Raw genomic sequence first — 27,289 nt, 5'->3', positions numbered from 1 at the left:
CTTGCATTTCATTTAAACTTATTGGATTGAATTAAATCCACTTCGCCGACAGCGCATAAACCACAGTAGAATAAATGCATTCTTTAAAATTCACTCTAGTATTTGTTTACCATAGCGACACTCTGGCGCTAGATTCACTTAACAGTATTATATTTCGTTCATATTATAACTCATAATGCACAAAATTTATATCATTTAAAGAATAGAATTATCTAATCGTTGCCACATGTTCTATTCAAATACTATAATAAAGCTAGAACGAGGTATAAAAGAAATTAAGCAAACAAACAAAAAAGAAACAGTTTTTCACAGACGATTGAGTATTTCTCATTCAATTAATTCAGTTCAAACTTCGCGAGAAGGCTAAAATACATAAAAACTCAAAATATCTGTATTAAAAATTACGAAGTAAATCTTAAACACTTATTTCCTCGAAAAAATTCCAGAAAGGATTAAGCATGATTTAATTGGCAATAATAAATGAAGGCGTTATCTTTGTTGTTGCGAAGCTAAGTTTCTCTAGATTGGCAAAAATTCACTAGTCTGCTGTTACAAATGTAAACAATCAATGGGCGCCATCAAATAAAAGGCTTAGCGGCACTTAAACAACTTTAAAATTGTTGATAATTCTAAAAATATTGCAGACAGATTTACTCTAGGCATAAAAACCTTAACCGGAAGATAAAAACAACATAATTAAATCATTTTTAAAGCAAAAAATGTACAATTTACCAACATATAAGAGTAAAGAAACTGAGATCACTGAGCCGGGTAACAGAGTGGATATATATATAAATATATTTATATATGTTTGGTGCGGCCGAAGCAGTTTTATAATTTTTTTGAAGGAAAAGAGTATTTTATTCTGTCTTTACGTACAGATATCACGCAAAAACATCGTTAAATTGCATTCGATAGCGGTCAAAATGGATATTTTCGTTGAAATATGCTGAATGAAACTTTTCGCGATTACAATACTTCCTTTTTACTTCGTGCAAGGAAGTAAAAAGGCAGAGTGTTTGCAAATAATTTGATGACGATCGTCTGTTGTAATCTTAATAGAAATGTGAATAACAATGGGACGAGTGATTTGATGGGACGAGTCTTGTACAGTTACGTATACATAATACTAATTGCACGAAAAAAAGCTCTTTGAGAAAGGTTTTAGAATAATCAATCAGTGAGCATTTAACGATTCGTAAATTAAATGACTAATGTATAAATAATTAAGTTTTATTATTTTTAATTCCGATTAGCTTGTGAATGTAAATTTATTCATAAAAAATATGCCCTGTTATTTTTATTATATAAATTAAAATTCATGAATTAATTACTGTTTTTAAAAATTAGGAAGAAACGTAACTGTTTTGAATTGGCTAGAGTAATGCTATAAATATTTCTAAAAATTATCAGTTAGATTTACTATAACTTATATAAATCAAATGTAAAGATGTAAAGTAATCAGAATATTGTTTGTCGCTTTTAAATTGCTCTGTTTGAGAGATAAAAATCGTATGAAATGTGGAATTGTATAACTTAGAGAACTAGCATTTCGTACCTAATTGCATAAAAAAAGGACTTAGAGACCTTTTGTCACAATGCAGCAGCATTATTTTTGTTAAATCACGTGGATGAAAAATACCAGGGGTCCTAATGTGGGGAAAATGGAATAGACTGCGTTGTACCGTTTTTAACACTGAAATTACACCATTATTTAAGGTAGTAGAAAAGCTTTTTGAATTTCGAAATAGTTTTTTTGGGGGGAGGGGAGGGATCCTTCGCTTTCAAAGAAGAGATAATCTGCTCTACCATGTTGAAATATATCATTTGCTAAGATCTTAAGTGCTTACGGATGGCCGAGTGGGTAAATCTGCTGAACAGTGGGAGTTCTACTCAGATTCGAATTCCAAATTATATGCTAACTATAGGGGTTTTCATGGTAAACACTCAACATTCTGAATATTTTACACTATTTAACTCGAATACTAAATAATTTAGCTTTTAGAAATAATTTTTACGAAGATAGCCCCCCCTCTCTCAGTCACATAGCTTTCATACGCTTTGCCATAATCGTTCAACAAAAGACAGGCAAAATAAATAACGAAACTTTTGTGCCATCTATCGGGAAAAATAAAAATGAGAGAATTAAAGTTATGAAGTAAGGCTTTTAGAAGAAACGGGATTAGAAATATAAACAACATTCATAAATCTTTTAAAACAGAATTGGATTGTAGCTTATGAGAAATTAACTTATGAAAACCTGATAATAAATAAACTTCTACTGACGTTAAAAGCTTAGTTTATGGCACTAAAAGAAAAAAAACGTTGTATCATCTCTATAGGATTTTAGTTGATTCATAATGCGACATAAATTAAGAAGCGCTGCCATTATTTTATGGCTGTTTCTATAGAGCTTTCTTGTTATAACCTCGCATAACTGGCGTGACAGATCAGTTTGCTTATGTCGCAGGCAAGGCCGCCACTATGATCACATCGTTGAGATGCACAGTTTTGAAGACTTTTCGAGTAGGAGTTTTGGTACATTTATTTATAAAATGACCATATTCTTTGCATTTAAAATCTGTACATTTTTACGTCATTTCTCATATTCGTGGGAAAAAATAGCTGCATTCCAATATAATGTATTACTGATTAAAAATTTGCGTAATATTCTGAAATACATAATATAACATTTTATATGCTCTAATTATTACTGAATGTTGCATTTAGGGAGTACGACTATTTCAAAAGCCCAAACAAGAATATTTTTGTCTTTCATTAAAATAATAAGCACTTATTCTGATGACAAATACTATCGAGCGGACATAGCGAGCATATCATGAGGATATACCGGGACCTAATATGATATTTAGCTTTTGGTAAGATATATTTGATGATGATAAAGATATATCTGAGGTAGTAGATATGTTTGGGAACGTTCTGAGATGTCCTGGAGATGTAAGATTTACTTTATATCTTCACAACATTCCCGTACACTATCGAGGATGTCGTAGAGATATCCTGGAATGTGACAATGAGCACTCAGCAGAATGTATTTGTGAAGTTAGAGGGATATTCCGGAATGTCTTAAAGATGTGCATAAAGCCCTTGAGAAAAATCTTCAAGATATTCTGAGAAGATTTTTCTTTCAGAATATTCGGAGAAGGTTTTTCTATTGTGTGAGAGCATACAGCTCTGAAATTGTTTATTACATTTAAATTAATGTTTTAGCATATTAATTTGAATATTTGATGCTAAAAAGTACAAAGTTCTAGCCTTCAAACTGAAATCGATTTCATAGAGGGTGACTACACTGCAGGATCTTTGCATCACAAATGATTAAAGTGTTTGTTTTTTAAGTATGTTTTTAGTCAGAGAGGTTGTCGCTGTTATCCCAACTATAATCTTCCATATAAAATCATGTAAAAACGTCACTACGTGAAAATCAAACGCATTGGATAATTTAATTCATTTTTCCAAACTTGTCGCCTAAAAAGAATAAATAATAAATGAATCTTTCATGTTCTAGTTCTAGTAGAGAATTTATATTCCAATCATATGAATCTTAGTCGAAGTAATTTCATTCCATTAATTTCGAGATATTAAAAATTTCAAAAATACAATTTTTAAATTGAATTTCTCAAAGCTGACTTCGGCCTTTTAAGGAACAAACGAATTTCCCGCGCATTTCCTCAGTGTTAAGTTATTAGCACGTTCATCTAGCATCTGGAAGATACATGGTTCGAACTGCTATGAAGGCCAGGTTAAATTTTCTCTCTTTTCTCTCTGACAATCTTAATAGTCTCTCTACAGCCTTATTACAAACATTTATAACTTCCATACTTTATCATATTTCGAGCCAGCTGTATAGTAATTATATAATTTAAGAAATGTAACTCCTAAAAGAAGTGTAGAATCCCTGAGATTCTACACTTCTTTTAGGAGTGAAGTGAACAAAGAGCATTTTTAATAAAAAATCCATATTTAAAGTTAAATAACTCCTAATTCAACACATGTTTGAAATTCAAAGAAAACTATGTGCCTATGTGTATATTAAGTCTTATATAATTGAAATCAGTATAATATTGTTATATTCCATGCGAAATGCTAACATGTCGCAAACCTCATTTTATCCAGCTCGATTCCTTCTTGTGGAGCACTGATTTTCAGTTAAAATACTCGGATTATCATCCATCTTAATTGAAATATTTCTACAGCAGTTTACCGGTAACCAGTATCCTCACCGCACGTTCTTGTCTATGCACATTGAGAGTGTGAGAACACGCCTTTTGATGAACCAAAGGGAGCTTTTCGACGAGTCTGCTTTTTGCTAGACTGTTAATGGTAAGCACATAAAAACATAGTAAATAATGCTTTTCAGAATGTGTGTCAGCTAATAGTTGCAATAAAATACTTTAGCGCGTATAATGCTAGATTTCTTACCACGTAGTTGTAGAGTAACTAGCACCATACACATGCATTATTTTTCAGACGTTCTGTTTTGATGGCCTGTTTATTTATCAAACTATTCTCTGATCTTGAAAACTTATGCAGGTATGATTCTTCATTTGGTTTGAAAGGATTTACCTTTCATTTCAATTTTTTTTAATCTGATTTTTCGGAATCTTCTAGAATTTAGTTGATCTGTAAGGATTATGTTAATTTTATTAACAGTTAAATTTTAAGTTAAAGTTCCTTTCCTGTCAAATTCTTAACTTCAACTTACTACTTCCGGCCAGAACGTAGTTTTGGAATTTGCTGAATATTTAATGAGGAGGAGCGGTATTTAAACCACGAAGTTACTTACTGAGTCAGAGAGAATCAGAGTTTCTGATTTACGCGCGTCTGCCTTTTTGGCCACTTTCTCTCTCAAAGCTGTTATTACGCTCAGCCGTACTCAGGCCCTTGCTAAGCTTCGTAGTAAAATAAGTTAAGGGGCCAACTCAAACTGTACCTTGATAGCTTCGGCTATACTTCTTTTAGTTAATCTTAGTTTTAGTTTAATTCTTAGTCTTTTTAGTTCAAGTCCAAGTGCGGGCTTTGCTTGTACACTCCCAGGCGGAGTTTTGTTAAATCTTATTGAAATAATAAAGGGTTAGTTACCCTTCTATCTTGTTGTTTCTTGTCACCGAACGCAAGCGATTATTCGCTTATCAGTTCTTAGATTCCTCACTTCCAACATTAACTTAGAATTCCAAAGTGAGGTACTCTACAGATAGATTTCTTAGAATTTAGTTAATAGATAAGTAACTCGAGGCAAGCTAACCTGAAAATATTGTGAAATTTGAAACAGCTGCTTTATTTATTCCTGTGTGCTTTGTTCTTCTTTGCATTCAACTTGCCTGAAAACCTATATGCCACATATCACATTTGGGTATTTATTGCGCTTTATTTTTATTAACTTCAGCTTTCCAGCATGGGTCAACTTTGCTTATGGACCACACGTATCAACCTTTATTTACCTCTTAACGACCTCTAACTTGATTTTCTATTTACGACCTCTTATCTTTTTTACTTTTATCTCTTTAGGATCATTTAGTTATCTATTTACGATCGGAGATTAGCTCTCATTAAGTTTGTTTCTTTAATTTAGTATCACGTTTCCCTCTGTTTTGTTTTTGTTTTTTCAAGTTAGAACATCATACTGAAATCTTTCTAGATTTTGGGGTTATTATGCTAAGTTCTGCTGCTCTACTATTTGAAAGCAATAAACGCAGTTTTTAATAATTTAATATAATAAATAAATGCTGGTCCCTTTACGTAATAGGAAAGCGTTTAACATTGATTTGCCGTAGTCTCTTTACTGTTCTTAATTTTGCTGTCTCCACTTTCTGTCCTAAAAATAGAACTGCTTATGATAAATTGTTCTAAAGTACATCATTTTAATATTAGTCCTTCTCACATGATCCTTATGTAATGCATGCACTTACATAATACGTCAGTCAGCCATAATATTCGACCTAAAACTAAAATCAATTAATTGCTCCATGTGAATTATAACTAAATCAATCCAAGTGAAATTATAACTAAATCAAAGTCAACCGAATCTTCATTTGAAAAATACACATTAATTCTTTCGTTTCTCTGGCTTTAAAGCGTGAAATCCATTGCTGTTGCTTTTTTCTTCAGGTATTTCCAAAAGATTAAAAGTAGCGATGCAATGAAAAGGTGCACTTTTTATGCCACGTTAGCTATGCTTAAACATGATGTCTAGTTCTTCATGAATTGGCTGTTACCGTTTCAACATCTAAATTATTACACACACATACTCATATGTCCTGATCGGTACGATAGCCCTGCTGGCTTTCATCACCTAGAACCGAAGTTGGAATCTTCGTGAAAGCATATAACTGCGTAGTGAGTTTGTGGCATGAGGAGCATTTCTACGAGTATTATTTTATTCATGTACTCTGTTCGTAATTTTCCCCGTGCTTTCATGCTATCTTTCCTGGAATTTTAATGATCTTTCTAATGATTTTTAAACCATTATACATCTTTCTTAATCATCAATTTTTATACATTTCTATACATATGTCTACCTTATAATTATATCTAATAGTTTACGCTGAATGATATACTGATTTAACTGAAAATTCTTAAGTTTTCAATTATTACTCAAAACAAATCTTAGCAAAGCGGAACATGAACTCAGTCCATTTTTAGCAAGGCTTAATTAGGTACCAGTGTCATGACACTAGTTTCACGCCGCCCTGTATCCGGAATAAGTGTAAAAACACATGTTGGGACGCTTCCAAGTTTTCCTAAATTGGGCTCTGCAAGGGACATTAATCGTTACTTGAATTCACTAACTTAAAAGGTTTACGAATTTGTGAAAGTATATCAGAAAAACTTCGAAATTTCAATGAAATATGAACCTGTTAGAAGATGCGTAAAATGTTTTATTGCTCAGAAATACGTACAACAGCATTCTGTCAACGTCATTTTTAAGTAACACCAGAATTTTGGCCATTCGCTTTTTACTGTGAATCTCTTATGAGAAGGAAAATGAAAAATTATTTCTTCAATTCGAATTTTTTATATATCTTTTCATAAAAGTTTAAAAAATTACCTTTTGCGAAATTTCGAAGGATTTATTTCATTCCAAAAGCATGTTGTCTGTGGTTAGTTTAGTCATTTATCTGTGTCTGTGGTAGTTTAGTCAACATATGAGTTTCTTTAAAGCAAAGCATAGCTGTACCGAACTCCTTGACTCAATATATGAGCTGTTTATATATACGAGTTTTGTATATGAGCTCAATATAAGAATTATTTTCAGTTTACAGGAATATAAAATATTTCTTTTATTAATTAAAGAATTATGCAGTTTGTAAGTTGCTAATCATTCCATAACAGGGAAATAAAGCAGGCTAAATGCTACATTGGCTCATCCCAAATCTCTCAAGATTCTGATACCAAAGCGTTATTTTTATCGTACTGGAGACTCCTTGTAGCTTACATGGTAATACTGCTCAGGTAGAAATTCTTATTGCCCTGTCGTTATTTATTTCTTTTTAAACTTAAATGAATTATTAGCACTGTTTACTCATGTCAGCCTACAAATTTTCATGAAACTAATGTCAATTTTTAAATAAAAAATTAATTTGCGGCTTCAAAATTAACTGTAATATGCAAAAATTTAGCAATTTTCGAATATACTCAATTACACATTATTGCGATGTCAGTAGTCTTCAAAGTGCATTCTGCGAAATCTTGGGGTTTCAGTTACCTCCTCTAGGGTGCCTGGAGTAAAAATCGAATTTCGAAAGAAATTTTAATACCGTGGGGAATGCAAATTTAATGTAAAATAATTAATTAAATAATAATTTTTATTACTGTTACTTAAAATAATTAGAGGACAAAAAAGAGACGTTAAAGTGGGGGGGGTCGACTTATACGCGGGGCCATAGAAAATTAAAAGAATCGGAAGTTCAAAAATATCTTTATATAATGCAGTTGTTTTCTTTCCGCACTCAAATTGGACGACTTATCAAATAAGTCACTTACTTGCAGTAATTTCATGACTTAAATTATGTGACGAACTAATCACAGAGTTTCATACTTTAACTAAAGTAAGTTTCGATTAAACCAAAGAATTTTCGGCCCCCGAAGAACCGATCAATATCGAGCAATAAAAACGTTTCGCCAACACGCCATGAAAAGAGAAATGCAGATAGTTTTTACGTACGTATAAGTCTTTATAATAGTTATTGTTCATTCATGAAATACTTTTGTTAACAGGCGTATACGTCAAAATTTACAACATTTACAAAGGGAGGCAACATTAAAAAGCCCGATATTACATTAATTGCTCAGTGGGTTAAAGATGCTTGGAATGAAATACCCTCTGAAATGATTATAAAATCATTTAAAAAACGTTGTATTAGCAACGAACTAGACGGAACGGAAGATGATGCTGTTTTTGAAAGTGAAAATGACGACGAAGGCTCTAGTAGTGATTGTAACAATACAGAGTTCGAAACTGAAAATATGTGTGATGACGAGCCAATGACGACAGAAGAGTTCTGTGAAATGTTTGGCGAATCTGACTATGAATCGGACGTTGAAGGAGTTTGATTTTGTTTATTTACCAAGGTATTTTTTATTGTATATTTACTTTTTTTTCTCAGATGATTTTGAATAAATGTAGTACTTAAAAAAATTTTTCGAAGTTTCTCGATCGATTTCGGAAGTGGGGGGGGGGGGTCGACTTATACGTGGGTTTCTTATTTTCTACGAATTTTTTATGTCGAATTGGGGGTCGACTTATACGCGGGTATATACGGTACATTTTTCTGAATATTTATTATTTATTTTCAATTTTCACATAAAGTGCTAGCAACATATTAATGTGTTTTTGTAACATTCTGTGATCTTTTCTAACATTTATTTTCTTAAGAATGCAATAATTCTCCTCAAACAAATGTAACTTTTGGGACTCCACAAAAGAAAATTGTTGTTTTAGGGTTTCCTGGCATCGCTTAATAAAATGTTTTCCACGCGGGAAAAAAAAAACCTTTAGTTTTAGTCTGCTTTCCTCACCTGAGTATGTATTTCTCAGTTGTACTTTATGTATTTAGCCCAAAAGGGACGTTAGTCCCGAATGGGATATTAGTCCTAAAAGGGCATTTTGCGTAGAATCTATATATAAACGGTGTATCACTTTTGTAGCCACCAAATATTACCGCCCTGTATTATATTTAAAGAAATTAAATAATGAAGAATCTACATGAATGTATGAAGGTTTCTCGCATAGTAAAAAACAACGGTACCCAGAGCCATCAAATTTTGAATAACGTAGTCCTTCACCCAATCATGGTCTCCTAGAAGCTCGAATTTGCTTTGTTACTAATTTCAAATTTTCTAAAACTTTAACGAACTTTTGATTAACAGACTCAACGATTTCAAAGCGAGTAGCGGCAACACTAGAGGTAAAAAATCATTTTTATCTCTAGCGCACGATCAATCGGAAATTCTAAAGTTATTCTGTTTTTAAAGTATTTTGTGACCTTGCTGTTGAATCAAATTTTACGTAGCGCAAGTGCCAAGAAGGTGATATTTAATAAATAAAAGTAAATGCACGAAAGCTAATAATGAAAAGAGAAAAAAAAAGTCTGTCAACCTATCTTAGTAAGAAAATTGAACATTGATATGATGAATTGGCAAAAGACCTGGGGGGGAACAGAAAAATGTATGCCAACTCTTAACGCTGCATCGGGAATGAAACGTATACTACTATGCTGCTTTTAAAATTTTTTGTACTTTTCCTGTTAAATTGTATATGGCGTAAGTGCGAGGAAAATGATGCTTAATAATAAAGCTAAAAAGACTAAAAAAAAATGGGTTAGCAGGAGTGAGTGCAACAGTAGACTGGTTGACTGTGAACTCAGCGAGAGCGTAAACAACCTTATTAAACCCTTCTGGGCGCCCGTTAAAACCTAAAACCTTTCAGGTTTTTATTTAATTTTTATTTATTGCTTTATTTTTTTATTTATAATCCTGAATTTATCTGGAGTGTTTTTATGTAACTATGGATTTATGAATGTAATTTTTTATTAAAGCTCAATAGTTATATATTTCATCCAACGGCAGATAATTTACAGTTAGGCATAAGCCCAAGAGAGCACACCAGACATTCATCCAGGCCAAACATTTTACCTTCGAAAAATATTAAGATGTCATTCGTAACTGCGTATTGTTCTAAAACTATTTACTTTCTTATGCTGACAAGCAATGTACTATTTTTAATATGGACAGTAACTGGAATTTGTTTTGTCACGTGAATTGGCAACAGCTTCGATTTTGGCCTCGGATGTAATCTGAGCGAAACGAAAATAATGGCCATTACGATGCTTTATATAACTGTTCGCCTCTTTGAAGATAATTATTATTTTCACTAGTTGCTTTGACTATTTTATCAGTTAACTATTAAATTCTAAACAAATTCCATTCATTTATTCTTCTGTTCTTAAATAAAAAATGAAAAACATTTTCATTTTTCACTTTATATACAATATGCTTTGTTCTATTTTGCCTTGAGTGAAATATATGTATATATCCAAGGGCTTCCTAATTTCTTATCTTTGGAATCCTCATACAGAATAGCTTTGTAGTACAATTATTTCATCCGTGTAACGCTTTAATTCGATTCATTACTATAATAAGCACGTAACTATATTTCCTAGATTGGAGTTTTCTGTGATTTTTCCTTTCCCGTAAATAAAAGAAAGTAGGTCTGTTTGTTCTTGAAGCACATGTCCAAATATGTTCCTTCAAGGTTAGAGTTTCTGCTAGAAATTTTATTGCTTGTGATGTTGTCTCATTGTTAATCCTAGGACTTTCATTCGCTCGTGATTTTGGACTTCGGTTTCTGAGTTTTTCTCCTCCCGGCATTTTCTGCAAAATTTCAGGAAAGTTTTACTGAATCTCTTGAGTTGCTAGTTGAATACAGAAATTGGTTATGTACGTAGTTTCTCCCATTTTATGTAACTGGAGTTTTAGTTATCCGAGTCGTTTGCTGTTTTTTCCAAACCAAGTAAAATTAAATCTAATGTTTGCTTATTTACATGTGCTAATAATAGAAAATCTGAAGTAGAGCTTTTCAAAATTCTTGGGGGGGGGAGGGGCTAACGTTAAACTAAATTAAATCGATGGGATTTACCATGTACCATGATATCTCATTCACTATGTACCCTATTTTGTTAGCTTACTAACGCCAAACGATGTGGTTTACCATGTACCATGACATGTCGTTTACTATGTACCATGTTGTTAGCTTACTATCGCAAAAAGATGTGGTCTACCATGTACCGTGGTATGTCGTTTACTATGGACCATGTTGTTATCTTACTAATGCAAAACAATGTGGTTTACCATGTACCATGACATTTCGTTTACTATGTACCATGTTGTTAGCTTACTAACGCAAAGCGATGTGGTTTATTATGTACCATGGCATGTCGTTTACTATGTACCATTTTATTAGCTTACTAACGCAAAACAACGTGGTTTACAATGTACCTTGAATGATAAGCATCTCCTTTGCTTAAGACTTTGCCATCTTTTAATTTTTCTTCCAAATCGAAAGAGCTTGTTATATTTAGTGATTAAAAACAAAGAACATAATTTTGAGTTAAAAAATATTTTATTCTTTAATGATGTATAGAATTTAATTTCTGGTATATGCAGTTAATATTTTTTACGAACTTTTGCAATGTTGCTTTAATTGGTAAAGAATTTTTACCGCCATGTATTACATAACTCGACACGGAAATTTTGTTTTTTAATTTCCTCGGAAATTGATTTGGTTTAATAATATAAAAAGATGAAAATAACGCAAGAAAAGGTAATTAAATTGATTTGAACGGGTACTTACGACATGAAGATTGGCCTTAAATTGTTGGCAAATATGTAATCTAGCAAACCTTAATGAGGAAAAGTTATGTGCCGTACAAAAGCCTATTCTTTTTCATTTGCACTGTGAGAGTGGTTACTTTATCATAAAAAATACTTCTTCCTTAAAATCTTGATACACAAATGTGATGAAATTATATCAAACATTTGAATTCTCCTTTTTTGAGGATGAAATGTAATTTTTGCATGAGTATAAAACGTAATATTTACTTTGCTCTGTAATTACCATTTGGGAGAAAAAAGGTGAATGAAGAAACTAAAGTTCTTTTACATTTATTACAATAAATTACAATAAAAACGGAAGAGAAACACGCCAAAATGAAACATAAAATTAGTAAAGAAACAACCTTGTGTTTGGCGCAGATTTACCTAAGAACTCAATTTGATTTCGAGGGCAAACAGGTACCTCTTCATCAGGAACAAAGATTATCTTGCAGATTTCTTTGCTCCTCATGAAGACAGACCTGTAGCTGTTTGCCCCCGAAATTTATTTTGAGTTCTTGACTAAATCTATGCCAAGCACTATGTTGTTGCTATGCTAATTTTAAATTACAATAAATTAATATTTGGCATGCAAGGAAAAAAACTTAATTATTGCTTAACTATTTGCATTTTTCGATTATCCGGATGGTTTGTGGTTAATCCAAATAATTGGGCTTTAGTATGCTTAAACAATTTAGACAAGAAATACAAAAGACCTGAAACACGAACGATTTTTACAGCTAAAATGCATACCTCAAACTGAATAGTGCCTAATACGTGGAACTGGAAGTACATTTTGCTTGGAAGAGAAATATTTTGTCTAGTATACGATATTTGTTTGCAATACGACTCAGGTCGATGAGTCACACTGCTTGCAATACCCTTGTTTACCTTTTTCGAGATAATGCTAAGACTGCCCATGAGCATCATCTTGAATTGTGTGAATTTTTTTTTTTTTTTCATGTGTGCATGTTTTTTATTTGAAGAATAGATTTTTTTTCTTTTTTTATGTTTGTTTTATCCGAGGTTTATTTAAAATAAATAAATAAACAGTGTGAGTTCTCAAAATTTTATTTCTGCATCATATTAATTAATATCATATCATTAAGTAAATAAAATGTAATTTATAAAACTCAACTGGACTGTTTTGTTTCTAAATATAAGTATAAATCATATTTTATTGCGCTTCGTTCTTTGCGTTTCGCAAATACCAAAAATCGGCTCTTAAATTTATATACTTATTAAAATCGGGCAAAAGTTTTCAGTCATCTCAAATGTTTCCTTATGCAAAATGATTCAAAAGCCCTTTTGAACGTCATACTGTAATTTTTTATAAACTAAGAAACTAATCCAATTATTAATTATTTTTGCCACTTCAGAGGTATAATGATATTTTAAATACGTTCTATCTTCCATAAACACAGCAGCTAAGAGTATCAGCTAAAAATAACTCGTAAATAAACATCAAATATGGATCTTGGCAGACTTATCTCTTTGTAACGAATTGCAAAATGCAGTCGTCGGGCTAAAAGTGTGAGCCCTAAAAATAACTTAAAGCGATCGATATCAACTTATTTACAAATGCGCGTGGTCTAAATGTTCTAGAATTACACGTTTTTCCTTTTGAAAGCTGAGATATTGAAAAAGATATTGCTCATATTTTCATTCATTTTATTTGTAATTTTGTACGACGAGGCTGCTACTTTTCTCATGCTCCTCATGACCTTGAATCTTTGGAATTTTATCGATATATCGATTATGGTACCTCATCACAAGAATACTTCTCCCGGTATGTCTTCGGTTATCAAGGTTGTCAGTGCAGTGAACTGAAAATCGCTCTGATCGCTTTATTTTCAAGTTCTTTCATGAGCTACCCGACACTTGCAGTTACTTGAAAAAAAGCTAATAACGTCTGTAGCTTACTTATTACTTCGCTGCAACTGTGTTTATGTTACACAAGCCGCTGTAATACATTTTGCGTGGAATTTAAAGCAAATTACTCTTGGAAATAATCTTATTGTACATGAACTATAATCCGATTACATGAGCAGTCAAGTTCAAGCTGAAAATTAATGAACAAGGGTAATAATACCTAATAAATCTCCTATTTTATTTATTTAACATTTCATTAACATTGAATTCGAGTTTTATGAAGGAGTTAATCGCTTTGTTGAACAGGATAATTCCATTGCTAGATGGTTAGTAATGAATATTACATTTATTATTTAAGTTTTTGAAATGTTGTTGCATGTATTTAGCTTTGTCTATCGTTAATAAACGCCTTTTCACTCCTTTTATCATATGAAAATCGAGAGTGTAAAAATTATGCGATAAATTTAATTTCCAAAAAACACAGTTCAGTAAGAGCGCAACAAATGAATAACTGCCGGTATATGAAATCAAGGATTCATGATTAAATTATCGGTAGCTATGGCAATATTATTTATTGAAAAAGAAACTTACGTCCCAGTACAAATATACAGTAGTAGTAACATTACAGTATGTAATAGGATATTGTTGATTGCGTACAGGCTGGTAATAGATTGAATGCTCACAGGTCCGATAATAGGTTGATAAAATTAATTTTATTAAAAGAAACATTTCTTAGTTCTGGAACTTTTCACAAAATACTCGTACAGGTATTCCCAGTATCGCAAAGTACAATCATAGTTACACTTCAAACTACTAAGAATGTTAAATACAAGGCAGTGCAAAGCGCGACTAAAGAGCGAAGTTAACCCAGAGATATCTCAGTATTCCGAATTCATGCTGAACTATCAATTGAGGGTAAATGCTCTCTCCGGTCTTATATAATTTTCGCCCAGCGGCCGAAAAATGTCTAGTAGATCTCGAAATTACTGGAAGGCATATAAAGGCCGGATACGGTTACAGTTGCATATGAAATCAATAACAGTTATTCAATTATAATACCTATTACGGTGATATACAGGGACCAGAGTAAAATGTCGCAGTTTGGCGACTTTGACGATTTGTCGTCAAATTTGTCGACAAAATTAGCTCCAAAACGTTGACGATATCTCCTCAAAACCGTTGCCAATATCTCGCCCTTTGGAGAAAATAGACGCGTGGTATATCTCGCCAAATTAGCGAGACTATAGAATAGATACTATTTAATTTTTGATAGGATTTGATTTAATTTTTGATAAAATACTATTTAATTTTTGAATACCAATTTGAATACCGTCTAATTGTTCTTAATTTACAATTTAATTGCTTTGAATACCATTTAATTATTTAAAGCCTAAAAGAAAGCTTTGAAGATTTCTATAAGAAAATCTACACTTTCTTTTAGGCCCTCTTATTTTAATTGCCCTTGATTATTTTAGGCCCTTGAAAAAGATTTTTGTAAAACAATATGTCCACAAACGAGAGTTATCTGATAAGGAATTACATTGGAACCTTAGATCACAAATTATTCACGAAAACATTTTCTAAATGAAAAATGTCTTGGATGACAGAAGTTGCCTTGAGATACGAAGAGTTAGGCCGTCAACAAATGACACTCCAAAATTAAGTTAATGCAGTGGAACATATTTTTCAGAAGAAGAAGACGGAAGGTAGGATAGTTATCTGACCTGTAAAATGTGTACGAACTAGAAGTTTCAAAAGTTCACAGAACACTATCACCTTGGCAAAGCAGTCGCTTAATACACTCATGTCCAAAATTATGTTTACATGCATAAATTCACGGATTTCTCAGAGACTATGACTTATAATTTAATGAATTTTCGTGGAATCATACATAACATGATGACACATAAATGCAAAAGAAAATATTGAAGATCACCTCATATGATATAAAATTGTAGCATGAAACAATAAAAATGGTAATAAAGTGTGACAAAGAGAGTTAAGAAAAAAAGGAATGATTCAGAAAAAGAATTAAGTCTTACAAATTTAATATGGAATATGATCTCCCCTGACTTGTACACACATATCACAACGTGTTTTAAGGCTGGAAATAACGTTGTTAACCAAAGTTTGGGGAATTAATCTCCACTCTTCCAGCAATGCCGTCTTCAGAGCATTTACATCTCTAGGAGGAGGATGTATACGTGCAATTGCTCTTCCAAGGTTCTCCCATAAGTTCTCTATCGGGTTAAGGTCAGGAGAGTTTGGTGGCCAAGGTATCCGCTTAATGTCTTCACTTTCAAGGAATTCATCAACGAGGTTTGCTCGATGTGGACGGGCATTATCATCCATAAATAAAAAGACAGGTCCATATGCCCCCTGAAAAGCCTTCCATAAGGATCTTAGACCTCATCTCGATATATCTGGCCTGTCACAGATCCTCTGCTGAACACGTGTAGGGGCGTACGTTCATCGATCATTATTCCACCCCGTACCATCACACCTCCACTACCGAAACGGTCATGTTCCACAATGTTTGAGGGATCATTTCGTGTTCCTGACTCCCTCCAGATGTAAACACGTTTAGAATCACCAGTTAAACTAAACCGCGACTCATCAGTAAAGAGAACATGGGACCATTGATGTTCAGTCCAGTTTTGATGTTCTTTACACCAATTAAAGCGATCCCTCTTTTTCTGTGAAGACAGTAAAACACATACCCTTGGCTTTCTGGCATAAAGGCCTTTTTTATTAAGCCTTCTGTGTATTGTTTGCCATGATGCAACAGTTCCAGTGGCAGCTGCAAGCTCTGAACTTAACTGGCGAGCAGTAGCCTTTCTGTTACGACGGGCAGTTAATGCCAGATACCGATCTTCAGAAGCAGTTGTCATTCGTTTCCGGCCTTGTCCAGGCCTCCTTACAACACTTCCATCATTTTGAAACTGTTTCCATAGCTTAGAGACTGTCTGTCTTGAAATATTCAGACATGTGGCTGTTTCCATGATTGACTGCCCTGCTTCTAAACGGCCGATAATTCGCCACTTTACAGATTCTTCCAAATGATACTTCGAAGCCATAACAAACCGCTTTGAGTCCCTACACACTGAAAACAAACGCTATGTTGCAGAAATTCACTCAAATATTCAGTTTGCGCAAAGCGCTTGATTCACCCTTGGATGACGTAACGCCTAGATTTGCATATCACAAACCGTTTGATTACTTTTGATTGGATAATACTAATAAGGCTTGGTTTTCACATATTCCCTGCAAATACGGATCACATTGATTCGATATTTCATTGAATATCATCATTTTTGGGTATGTAAAGATAATTTTGGACATGAGTGTATTTACAATGGCAATAAAATGTCTTGCTTCAGAAACATTTTAAAACATAGGCACACACATTGAAAAAATCACGTTGAAAAATTTATTAATGAGGGAAAGTTCAAATTGTTATGAAGAAGAGATTAGCGATGTTAAAAGAAAAGGCGAAAAAGAAAACAGAAAGATAGTGGCTATCTTATATTTTTAAGGAATTCCTTTTCAAGCAATAACATTTAGCAGTTTTCGTTGTGTCATCGTTTTCTACTTAGCGCCGCCAAACTTCCTTCGTGCCGCCTAAACGGGATTGCGGATACTGACTCGACTACCGTACCGAAGGGCCAAGTTCGAATCCCGGAGAGGGCATGGATATTTGCAAATTAAAATTGAGGGGGAGGGGCGGAACTGATCAAAATGTACTGTCACCTGTATGATGCTGAAGGCTCCTGTCAACGACAAGCGCAATTTGTCTCCTCGCCACAATGAATTTTGTGTGCTTTCTCTGATTTCAGACAAGCGAGATTAGTCGCAACAACAACTTTCCTTCGTAGGTATATGGTAAAATTTAATTCAATTTTTTCAGTATTTATATGTTTAGATGTTAAATATTGCGTACCTGTTAATATTATGTATGCGTTAGATTTAATGAATTACATCAGTTCCGCATTACCAACTTGCATTCTTTTACAAGTGTTCTTTTACAAGTAATCATCTGGGATCCAGGAACGGGTTAATTCATTTTAAATTAAATTCTGTGGAGAAAATTGTGTCAGTTTACGAATATTTTAGGTTACAAGCTATCTTCAGGAACGAATTAAGTTCATAAGCCAACTGTATTTGGAGAAATATTGCTAAAAATCTGCAATGATCTGAGAATAAACCTGGAAAAGAATCGAGTTTGTTTTGCTATTTTTTTCCAAAACTGTAAAAGAAATAATTGAACATCTAAGTTTCCAGGAACAAATGCAGCAACGGAGCGTTTATTTTTTGTAATAAATAATGTTTAGACATTCGTGGAAAACCTAACTAAAGATCGGCCCTGAAGGCAGTGATAAACGTAAATTATTATATTACCGAATCGTGTCAAAAGTTTAATGAGTCCGTAAAAGGACACGATTTCTTTAAAGGAAGTGAAACGTTGATATGTATAAGGTAAACGCTTCTTAGAATATAAAATTTTAATATTTAATTGTTCTGTTGTTTTATGTTATGGAACACTGATGTAAATAATTATTAATTACTTAAAATAAAACCCATTACCAGCAACATTTTCTTTTTAAGTTTTTAAAGCTATCTTCTTCCAAATTGGTACAGAAAAAGATTGTCACCCCATGCATGCGCCCCAGGAGACAGTGCGATTTGTGACGTAATAAGCAGTGACATCAACTGCTTCAAATAGAGTCAGTTATCGTTAGCTTCTCTTTCGTTTGATTCGCCGAATTTTCCTAACCCCGCTGTTTCAGCGAAAAATGAAAGACAGTAATCATTCAGTAAAATATGAATGATATGAATAATGGCATAGACCAGCTGCAGCCTTTTATGATATCAAAGATAACTAATCTCTGATATAATATGTATTATATTCATAGTTTTAGTATTGCATACAGCAAAGATTAGGTAACATGGAGTTGCCCTTATCTTGTATTGACATCCTTGTTAGTTCCATTTGTCTCGTAGAGTTTCGTTTTAGTTGTAATCCTTCGTTTTAGTTGTAATCCTTTTTAAAAATGACAAATAAGATTTTCAAATCGGTACGGCAAATACAGTCAAGTCAAGTACGGCAAATACAGTCATTTTTAACAAAGTGCGAGCACTAAAAGGCTTGCATTCAAGGGAAACACGTTAAATGAACAGCTGTGATTAAGCTGAAAAAAGACCAACTGAAAAAAGATTCTTACTGTAATTTTTTACTTGCAGGCATGCAAGCATCATGAATATTGTTATATACGTTCATAAGGCATATTTAATATTTTTGTTTAAAGGCACACATAGGCTCATACTGTAAAGATTTTTCGGAACTCATTGAGTACATGAAGGACTTTTCTAAACTCGTATATGGTTTTATAGCCATTATGAAGGACTTTTGGAACTCATGTATGTATACACAGCCCATAGTGAAATACTTTTCAAAATTCATGTGTGTATTCATGTGCATATAGATGATATAGATAGATTTTTCAATTTAGACATCGCATTTAAAACCCATACTAAAGAATTTTCCGTAACTCATGTATGTGTTTATAGCCCATACTGAAAGACTTCGAATAGTTTAAAATTTTTTGAAAACTTTTCTGCCCTCATACTTATGAAGTTCGAGTAGTATGTAAAACTTTAGCAATACATTCAGAGCAATTTGAGTATGTAATTTTACTTCATACTGAAGGATAATTAGAATGGTATATAGAGGCTCATAGCCCATATTAAAAGATTTTCTGGAACTCGTACGTATGATTGTAGTTCATAGTGAAAGATTCTTGGGAATTCCTATCTGTAGATTCGTAGTCCATAGCAGGGATTCTCAATCGCTCTGGTGGATTTGCACCAGTTCCCTAAAAAATTTGACCGGTCCTCAGAGATTTTTATATATCCGCATTAAAAAAAATTCTCATTCAAATAATAATAATAACAAAATTGTGTACGATATTTTTGACATTGATGCCATAATTTTAGGGTATAGAATCCATAATTTTGTCTTTGAAGATTGGCATTATTGCAGCGTGCTCACATTTGTTACTTGTTACTTCTCTCATTTTTTTTAACTGGACAGAATAAACAGTTGTGTAACTGAAGAGTTCTCCAAAATGTAGGAAACATTCCAGAGAACGTTCAGAGGTATCTTCTCTGCAGATCACTTTATCCTCCCCCTACAAGTCCGTGTGCATGCGCTAAAAGCCGAAGCGCTTATGATGTTGAGCTTTCCAGACTTTTATTTTTGTGTACTGGACATTTCAGTCTGTGTTGAATTGCACAATATGTACTAATAGTAGGTAGGAAACGGGTTAACCGGTTTTGGAAAATATAAAAGTAAGTTTATTGATAATTTTAATATATATATATATATATATATATATATATATGGGCGCGTACTAATAGTAGGTAGGAAACGGGTTAACCGGTTTTGGAAAATATAAAAGTAAGTTTATTGATAATTTTAATATATATATATATGGGCGCTCAAAAAATATTTTTTTAGCTTTTAATAACATAAACCGTTAACAAGGCACCCTATTTAATTTTTTTAATCTCAGTTTAACGTCTTAAAAATCAACAGCGAAACAGAACTTGGGTGTTCACCGAAGGGAAAAAAACTTTTCACTACACACTACAACCATGAGCATTATTCTTTGCCCATCCGACTTACGTTCACTGGGGGGAAAATTTAAAAAAAAAAAATTTTCAATTGCGTCCAAAGGGGTGTTTTCTTTAATATTTTGTGTGTTACCTTTGTTTATTAAATATCATGTTCTTCGCACTTAAACCTTAAAATTCAATTCAACAGCAGTATCGCAAAATAATTTTAAAATGGGCATATCCTTAGAATTTCCGATACACAGTCTCGTGAGGTAGAGATGAAAATAATTTTTTTTTTCGTACACTGTTGCTATTGCTCGCTTTAAAATCATTGAGTTTGTTAATAAAAAACTCGTTAAAGTTTTACAAAATATGAAATCAATAATAAAACAAATTCAAAAATTTCAAATTTTTGGTCTTTCGGATGTCCATATTCGCAGTAGGATTACGTCATTCAAAATTAGATGGCTCTAGGTACCGTTGCTTTATCACAGTGCGAGAAACAAACATACATTTATGCAGAGTCTTCATTATTCACTTTCTTCAAATATAATACAGGGGGATAATATTTGGTGTCAACAATTTGAAAAGTGAAACGGCCATTCAGAGTGATTCGACACAAAATCGCAAAACGGAAACAATATTCTCAGACCCTTTGGACTTCAATTAAGAAAAAAAAAAAAAAAAAAAAAACCTGGTCCGAGATTTTTTACCGAAACTTTCGTATAAAGAATTCACAACACTGAGTGAAAATGATTTCGGAACACATTGCACAGATTCATAAATGCTTAAAGAGTTACCTTTGAAATACATAGCATTTTATGCCCAAATACTTTTGAATGAAATTTCATCTTTGACTTAACAGCGTGGATATTTTCGAGTAGTTTAACAACATTCAGAAGTATCGTTCGAAATAAGAAATTGCAAGTTTCGCGCTTGAGGACTGTTGTAACAATATCTTTTTAAGTTACGAATACAATAGTTTTTACTGAATAATGGGCGGAAAAAGCTTTCCTCGATGGAGAGGTTGCACCTTATCCTCCTCTGAATAACAATGTGCCTTCGACTGCCAAACATTATGCGCTTGTTTTCAGCCGAAGGCCTTTTCATTGTTTCTAACCCGTCTCACAATTACGGCTGCGGGTAGATGCACCGTTTGAAGCACTGCTCTGTGTCAAGCGATATTTACATATACGGGTAGCATGCGCAAGGTGATGGGTGTTTGTACATGGCATACAGCCAGCTGTCCAGAGTTCTGTCGTGGTTCATGAATCATTTTGGAAGACAAGCCGTACTTCTGCTTTAAAGTTAGATTTCGTTTTGTTAAATGGCAACGGCAAAACATTCTCTAGAATATTCTCTTTCCTTTGCAAATCTTTATTTTTTAAAGTAGATTTTACTTTATGATGCAGGCTTTGGCAAAAACATGTAACAGTTTTGCTTAGTAACTGATTCCATAAATTTGATTTCTTTTTATAAAATTCTGAGCTTAAAATCGTCATACTATTTTTTTTTTCATTGCGAAAGAAAGGGAAACTAAACCTGTGTTCTGGAAATTGGCGAATCATTCACTGCCAAAGGTGCAGCATCTTTGGTTTAGTTTTCTTACTGGAGTAATATGTTGTTTACCATGCAAGAATAAACAATACAGTGCAATAATTTGCAGAGTAGTATTGATATTTCTTATTGGTAATAAGAATGTTCATTAACTTCTGTTGTTTTAATAATGGTTTCATTAATACTTATAAATAATATTAGGATTGCAATGGTGTTTGTTTCACAATTGCATTTACATTAAAATAAAGAAATAAAAATAAATTATATTTAATTCAGGACGATTTGTAAAACTGTGATATGCATCCAAAGTTGTGAAACTTCCCTAATGGATAAAATTGCAACTTAAGGATAATGATGATAATAGAAATATTTTTAAATATATCGAAATGCAGCAAAGTAGTTGCAAAACCTTAAAAAAATTATTTTCATGTAATGCACAATTTTGTTTTGAAATAATAGTATATGAACTTGAACAACACACTATTTGAAATGTCTTTTCTTAATAGCACTAATGTTTTAAGCATTTACGAAAGTTATCGGTTAAATATGTATAATATATTACGTCAAGGAGATATTTTATTAAAATGTTAACTATACATAAAATGACTGAAAGATAAAACATAATTAGACACTCTTACATTTTTGTTTAATTATTCAGTTCGTTTCATAGACATTTGGAAAAATCTGAAGATCTGTGAACTAGTTCAGTAGAAACTCTCAAAATTTGTAATTTGCCAGAGGACGTAAAAGATTAATACTATGGTAGCATGAAATGAGGCAAAAACGAAAATGTTACACAACAGAAATTTTTTAAGTTAAAGAACTCATTTTAAAATCATATTTGTAGTAATCACATAAGACGAACTAAATTAAGAGAATCTTATCTTTCCTTCGTAATATACAGATAGCAAATTAAAGAATTGGGATTTTCAAATTTCAATACATTTCGCTTTATGTATGTTTTTAAATTATACTGTATTTTAACATCTGGTAAGAATGTTTGAGTTGTGATTTCTTTCCCCATCTGTGTGACCACGGCTAGAACTTGATGGATTAGAGAATATCAATAACAAAACTCTTTGGGCTCAAGTTAAGCCAATACTATGTCGTGTCGAATTCTTGTGGTGGAAAGAACCTACACTCTTCTCCAGCCTGTGTACTGGGTACCTTTTAGCAAATAACGCATCGTCTGGAGCAATTCTGCTCCCTGTGCAATTTTGCATTTATTGCAAAGCATATGCTCATAAATGTTATTACATTACTAGATTGTTTTGTAATACGGGAAAACATTTGTAATTACATAATAATGGAATAAAAATATATAATTGGGCGATAATTAATTTTACACTATTTGTGCTACATTCTTAAACAATTGATAACATTAATATTGCGTAATTCTTCAATAATTAAGTGCGCAATATTATATAATAATATGTATGATAACAATACATTATTATACAGTAATAATGATTCATAATTGGCGATAATTAATACACGAATAACGAACGCATAGTTGTATAAAATTTAGTGCAATAATAATAAATAATTGTACAATAAATAAATGATACAATATAATATAATTTTACTATTAGTAATAGTAAAATAATAATACATAATTGGTATGATAATTAATATCTAAAGTAATATCACATAATTATATAGTGAATAATATTCCGCTAGTATTACAAGATTTCTATATTAAAAGAATGCCGTAATATTGCACGACCTTTATGATTACAGTAAACATTTTTGTACAATAATTCACAGTACTATGGCAATTATACAATATTTATTGTTACAATAAATAGTAACGCATAACTGAAGAGTGATGAATAGTAAAACAGTAATACATAAATATACAAAAAAAATTAAGAGCATAATAATAATAAACCCTTCGTACAGTTATTTAATAGTACGGTAATAATGCATAATTGTATATTAATAAATAATACATCGCACATATATGCAGCTAAATAGTTACTGAACAGGCTGGCTGCATGAAATTCTGTGGCTTTGCCCTTGCGTGAAAACCAACTGTTTTCCTTTGTAAAGCCTTCATAAAAGAAGCCCTTTTAAGGCAGATAGCTCTGTCTTGCTTTTACATAACTGACAACCAAGCTAACATCACAAATTAATAATGAGTATAATAACTCTTTCACTTGTTCAATAGGCTTAAAACGGTAGGTATAGCTAATATACAGTGTTTTTTAAAATATTTGCGCCACGTTAATGAAGATTTGAAAGGGCGCATGAGCATCTTCCAACATAACACGTAAGTCACTTTTGGAGCATGCTTTGATACATAAGTATCCGGCATTAAGTTTGGATGCATTGTTCAAAAATTCTCCAAAATTTCTTCCTGTTCATTTTCGGTCTGTATGGAAAACGCTCGGCTTTCTTCTATAAGAAACGCTAATTTTATTTAGTCAAATCCGCTTTCTGAGTACAATCTTAATCTTTTAAAGCTGAAGGTATTTATGTATAGTAAATTGCAAACGAAAAAGGGGAAACATCTCAAGATTTCATTATGTGACTTTCTTGTATTTCCTTTTTCTTAGTTGGTACGGAATTGGTGTATTTGTTTTTATAATCATATCACTAACTCAAATTAATTAAAATTATGGTACTCATGAAGTACCATAATTTTCTCGTTAAAATGAGCTTTGACAGTGTCCGCATTTTTTTAAATGTCTAGTAGTAACCTTCCTTGGCTCTAAAATAATAATAAACAATCTGGAACAGTACCAAAATGTTTTATTTTAAAACAACTGCCGCTTACCTTCCTATACATATTCTTCTATCATCTGTTCTATCAATCTGTTCTAATATTCTTATTCAAGGCCATGAAAAATAAGTTTTTGAAATAGGTTTTCAAGGGATATTTAATTTGCACTAGTGTTTTACATAAAAATTAAATGACATGATAGTATTACCATCTCGTATGCAGCAACTTATCATAGATGAAAAAATTATTCTTCCGAAGGGGAAAGGGAATTTATAACATAAAATATAGTGTATTATTAACACTATTAGAATTATCCTCGAAAGTATATTGTGTTATGTACTTAGAACTCGAAGGTATCTATCTATGTTTGTAAATATATTTTTATTTTTAAAATTTCATATAATGTAACCATGCTTATTTTAAATAAATTTAAAACGCTCCGTTAAGAATTTAAAACATGCTTATATAAAATTGATATGGTATTGATTTACATACAGGATGTTGCTTAAACGTTGGTCCATGTAAAAAAATGATATAAAAAAAAAGTAGTGCGTTTTATATCTGAAGACGAAGGCAGATTTTTAGGTGACATAAGATACAATTTAGTTCAAATTTTTAACGATGAATGACTTTGTGCCATCGATATTGCAAAAATGTGCAAATTTAAATATTTAATACAACATATGAAGTCGAGAACTTTAAGATGGACTTCTAAATTATTAGTATTGTAATACGTTTGCTACTGCAAACTATGTACAATAATCTTAATTTTTCTTAATATTTCTCTTCTTAAAGAGACACTAACAGTGTCATCTATCGGTAAAAGTTAAACTAAAATTTCTTTGCATGTGTACTTTCGTACTTACTTTTCGTATATTATGTTTTGTTATATTTTATTTGCTGGTTTTGTTTATCTGCTTTGTTGTGTAATCTGTTTGTTTATCTGTTGTTGTATTAATTTAAAATTCATGTTCATTCATTCATTCCGATGAAATTTTTACATACATAATTGAAATTTAATAACCTGATTCCGTTTCATAGGAGAAATTATTCTTTTTTATTATACTTTTTCTAGTTGATTATTGCATCAGACATGTGTCATAAGTTCTTAAATTCATCATATACTTTTCTATTTAAGTATTTTCAAAGGTAAGTCTTTTGCTTAACAGAGAAGGCAATATTTAAATTTCAAATTTAAGGAACACTGTTTGATTTTCCCGAAAAGATGCCAGGATTTTATAGAATAAAATTGAAGTTTATGTGCGTAAATTTTGTATTTTTAGTAATGTGAAATTCAATTTTTTTTCGTTGATAAACCTTGCAGTATATACCAAGCAAAGGATACTGAATTCTGCTTTCATCTCCCAAATATCAACACTAAATCTCTGTAACAATCTGTATTATGTTTGCAAGATATGAATTTACAAAACATGAAAAGTTAAATAATAAATAAAATCATTTGAATTATAGTGGTTATGGGAGCCAACTGCGATACCAAAGTACTCTGGTTCGAATCCCGAAGAAGGCATTGGTGTAACTGTCCGTCCTTTCATAGGAGGCAAAGGTGGCCTACATTTTAGGTGCCTTCAAGATAAAGTGACCACCACCTTAGCAGTGGCCAAGCCGAAGTTGGCTGAGGACCCGCCATTGGGGAAAAAAATTTAAGCAGGAATCGAAAGAAATATATATATTATTATTTAAAGTAATACAAATGTGATTCTGAATTTCTGAATTTTTTTAAAAAATTCCAGTTGATAAACATTGTTATTGAGAAACCCATAAACACTTTACTAAAGAAGTGACTACTTTAAACTTATGAGCTTATGAAACCAGTGAAAACCTTGGCCTGAAACCAAACAAGAAAATCGTACAACGATTCCGAAATAAAAGGGGGGAAAGGAAAAAAGGAGAAACTGCGTGCTTTAAAATGGATGGTTCACGCACGTGCTTGACAAGCAGTTATATTGTTTCCTGGAGAAACAAATGTTCTAATGGGGTATTTTCACTTTACGTCACTAACCGGTTGCGTTGCGATTTGCATGCTAAAACTCTTCTCGTTGAGCTCTTTAACATCTTTGCAACGTCTTCAAGACGTTTCTCATAATATATTGCAAAATTCTTGCTGGTTGTATATTATTTTTAATATGGTTTGTGAATTCCAGAAATTTAACGCCTGGTTTTGGGTCCAGGAAGTAATTATTTTGTGGCGTTTTAATATATTGGGTGATGTTTTGCCGGAGAGATGTGGTTACCGAGCAATGTTTTGATTTACCAAACTGCTTAGACCACAACCGGGAGCGTAAAATGGCTGCCAACGAATCGTAACTCAGTGAGCGTTTCATGTCATAAAATTTATGTGCTTTATTTTTATGACTTCCGAAGAGCTATTGAGTATTTAGAGAACATTTATTTGTTCTTGCAAACCAAGACCGTGTCAAAATCACTCAATCCGCTAATAAACATACTTTTTAACTTCTTGTGTATTGCTTATTTATGTAATTGGTAGCATAAAAGCGCAGAACAGCTATTAGCCTAAGTGGAAGGCCGATGTCATGAAGGACTTTCTAAAGAAAATTGGCTCATACTCATAACTTTGAACTGTAAAGGCATCTTAAACAAATATTAATT

General features: G+C 32.3%; 1 protein-coding gene across 6 annotated transcripts in view; it reads left to right on the top strand.

Annotated features, from left to right (window-relative positions):
* LOC118187721 (nuclear distribution protein nudE homolog 1-like) overlaps window positions 1-27,289 on the top strand; it is a 184,284-nt gene that overhangs the window by 5,168 nt on the left and 151,827 nt on the right. The gene's annotated exons all lie outside the window — the stretch shown is intronic.

Source organism: Stegodyphus dumicola, chromosome 2 (genome assembly GCF_044657685.1).
Source record: "Stegodyphus dumicola isolate Sdum_Otavi_A_Nest chromosome 2, ASM4465768v1".
NCBI classification, from domain to species: domain Eukaryota; kingdom Metazoa; phylum Arthropoda; class Arachnida; order Araneae; family Eresidae; genus Stegodyphus; species Stegodyphus dumicola.
The sequence above is the reverse complement of the archived record's forward strand: the minus strand, read 5'-3'. Positions and strand labels throughout refer to the sequence as shown.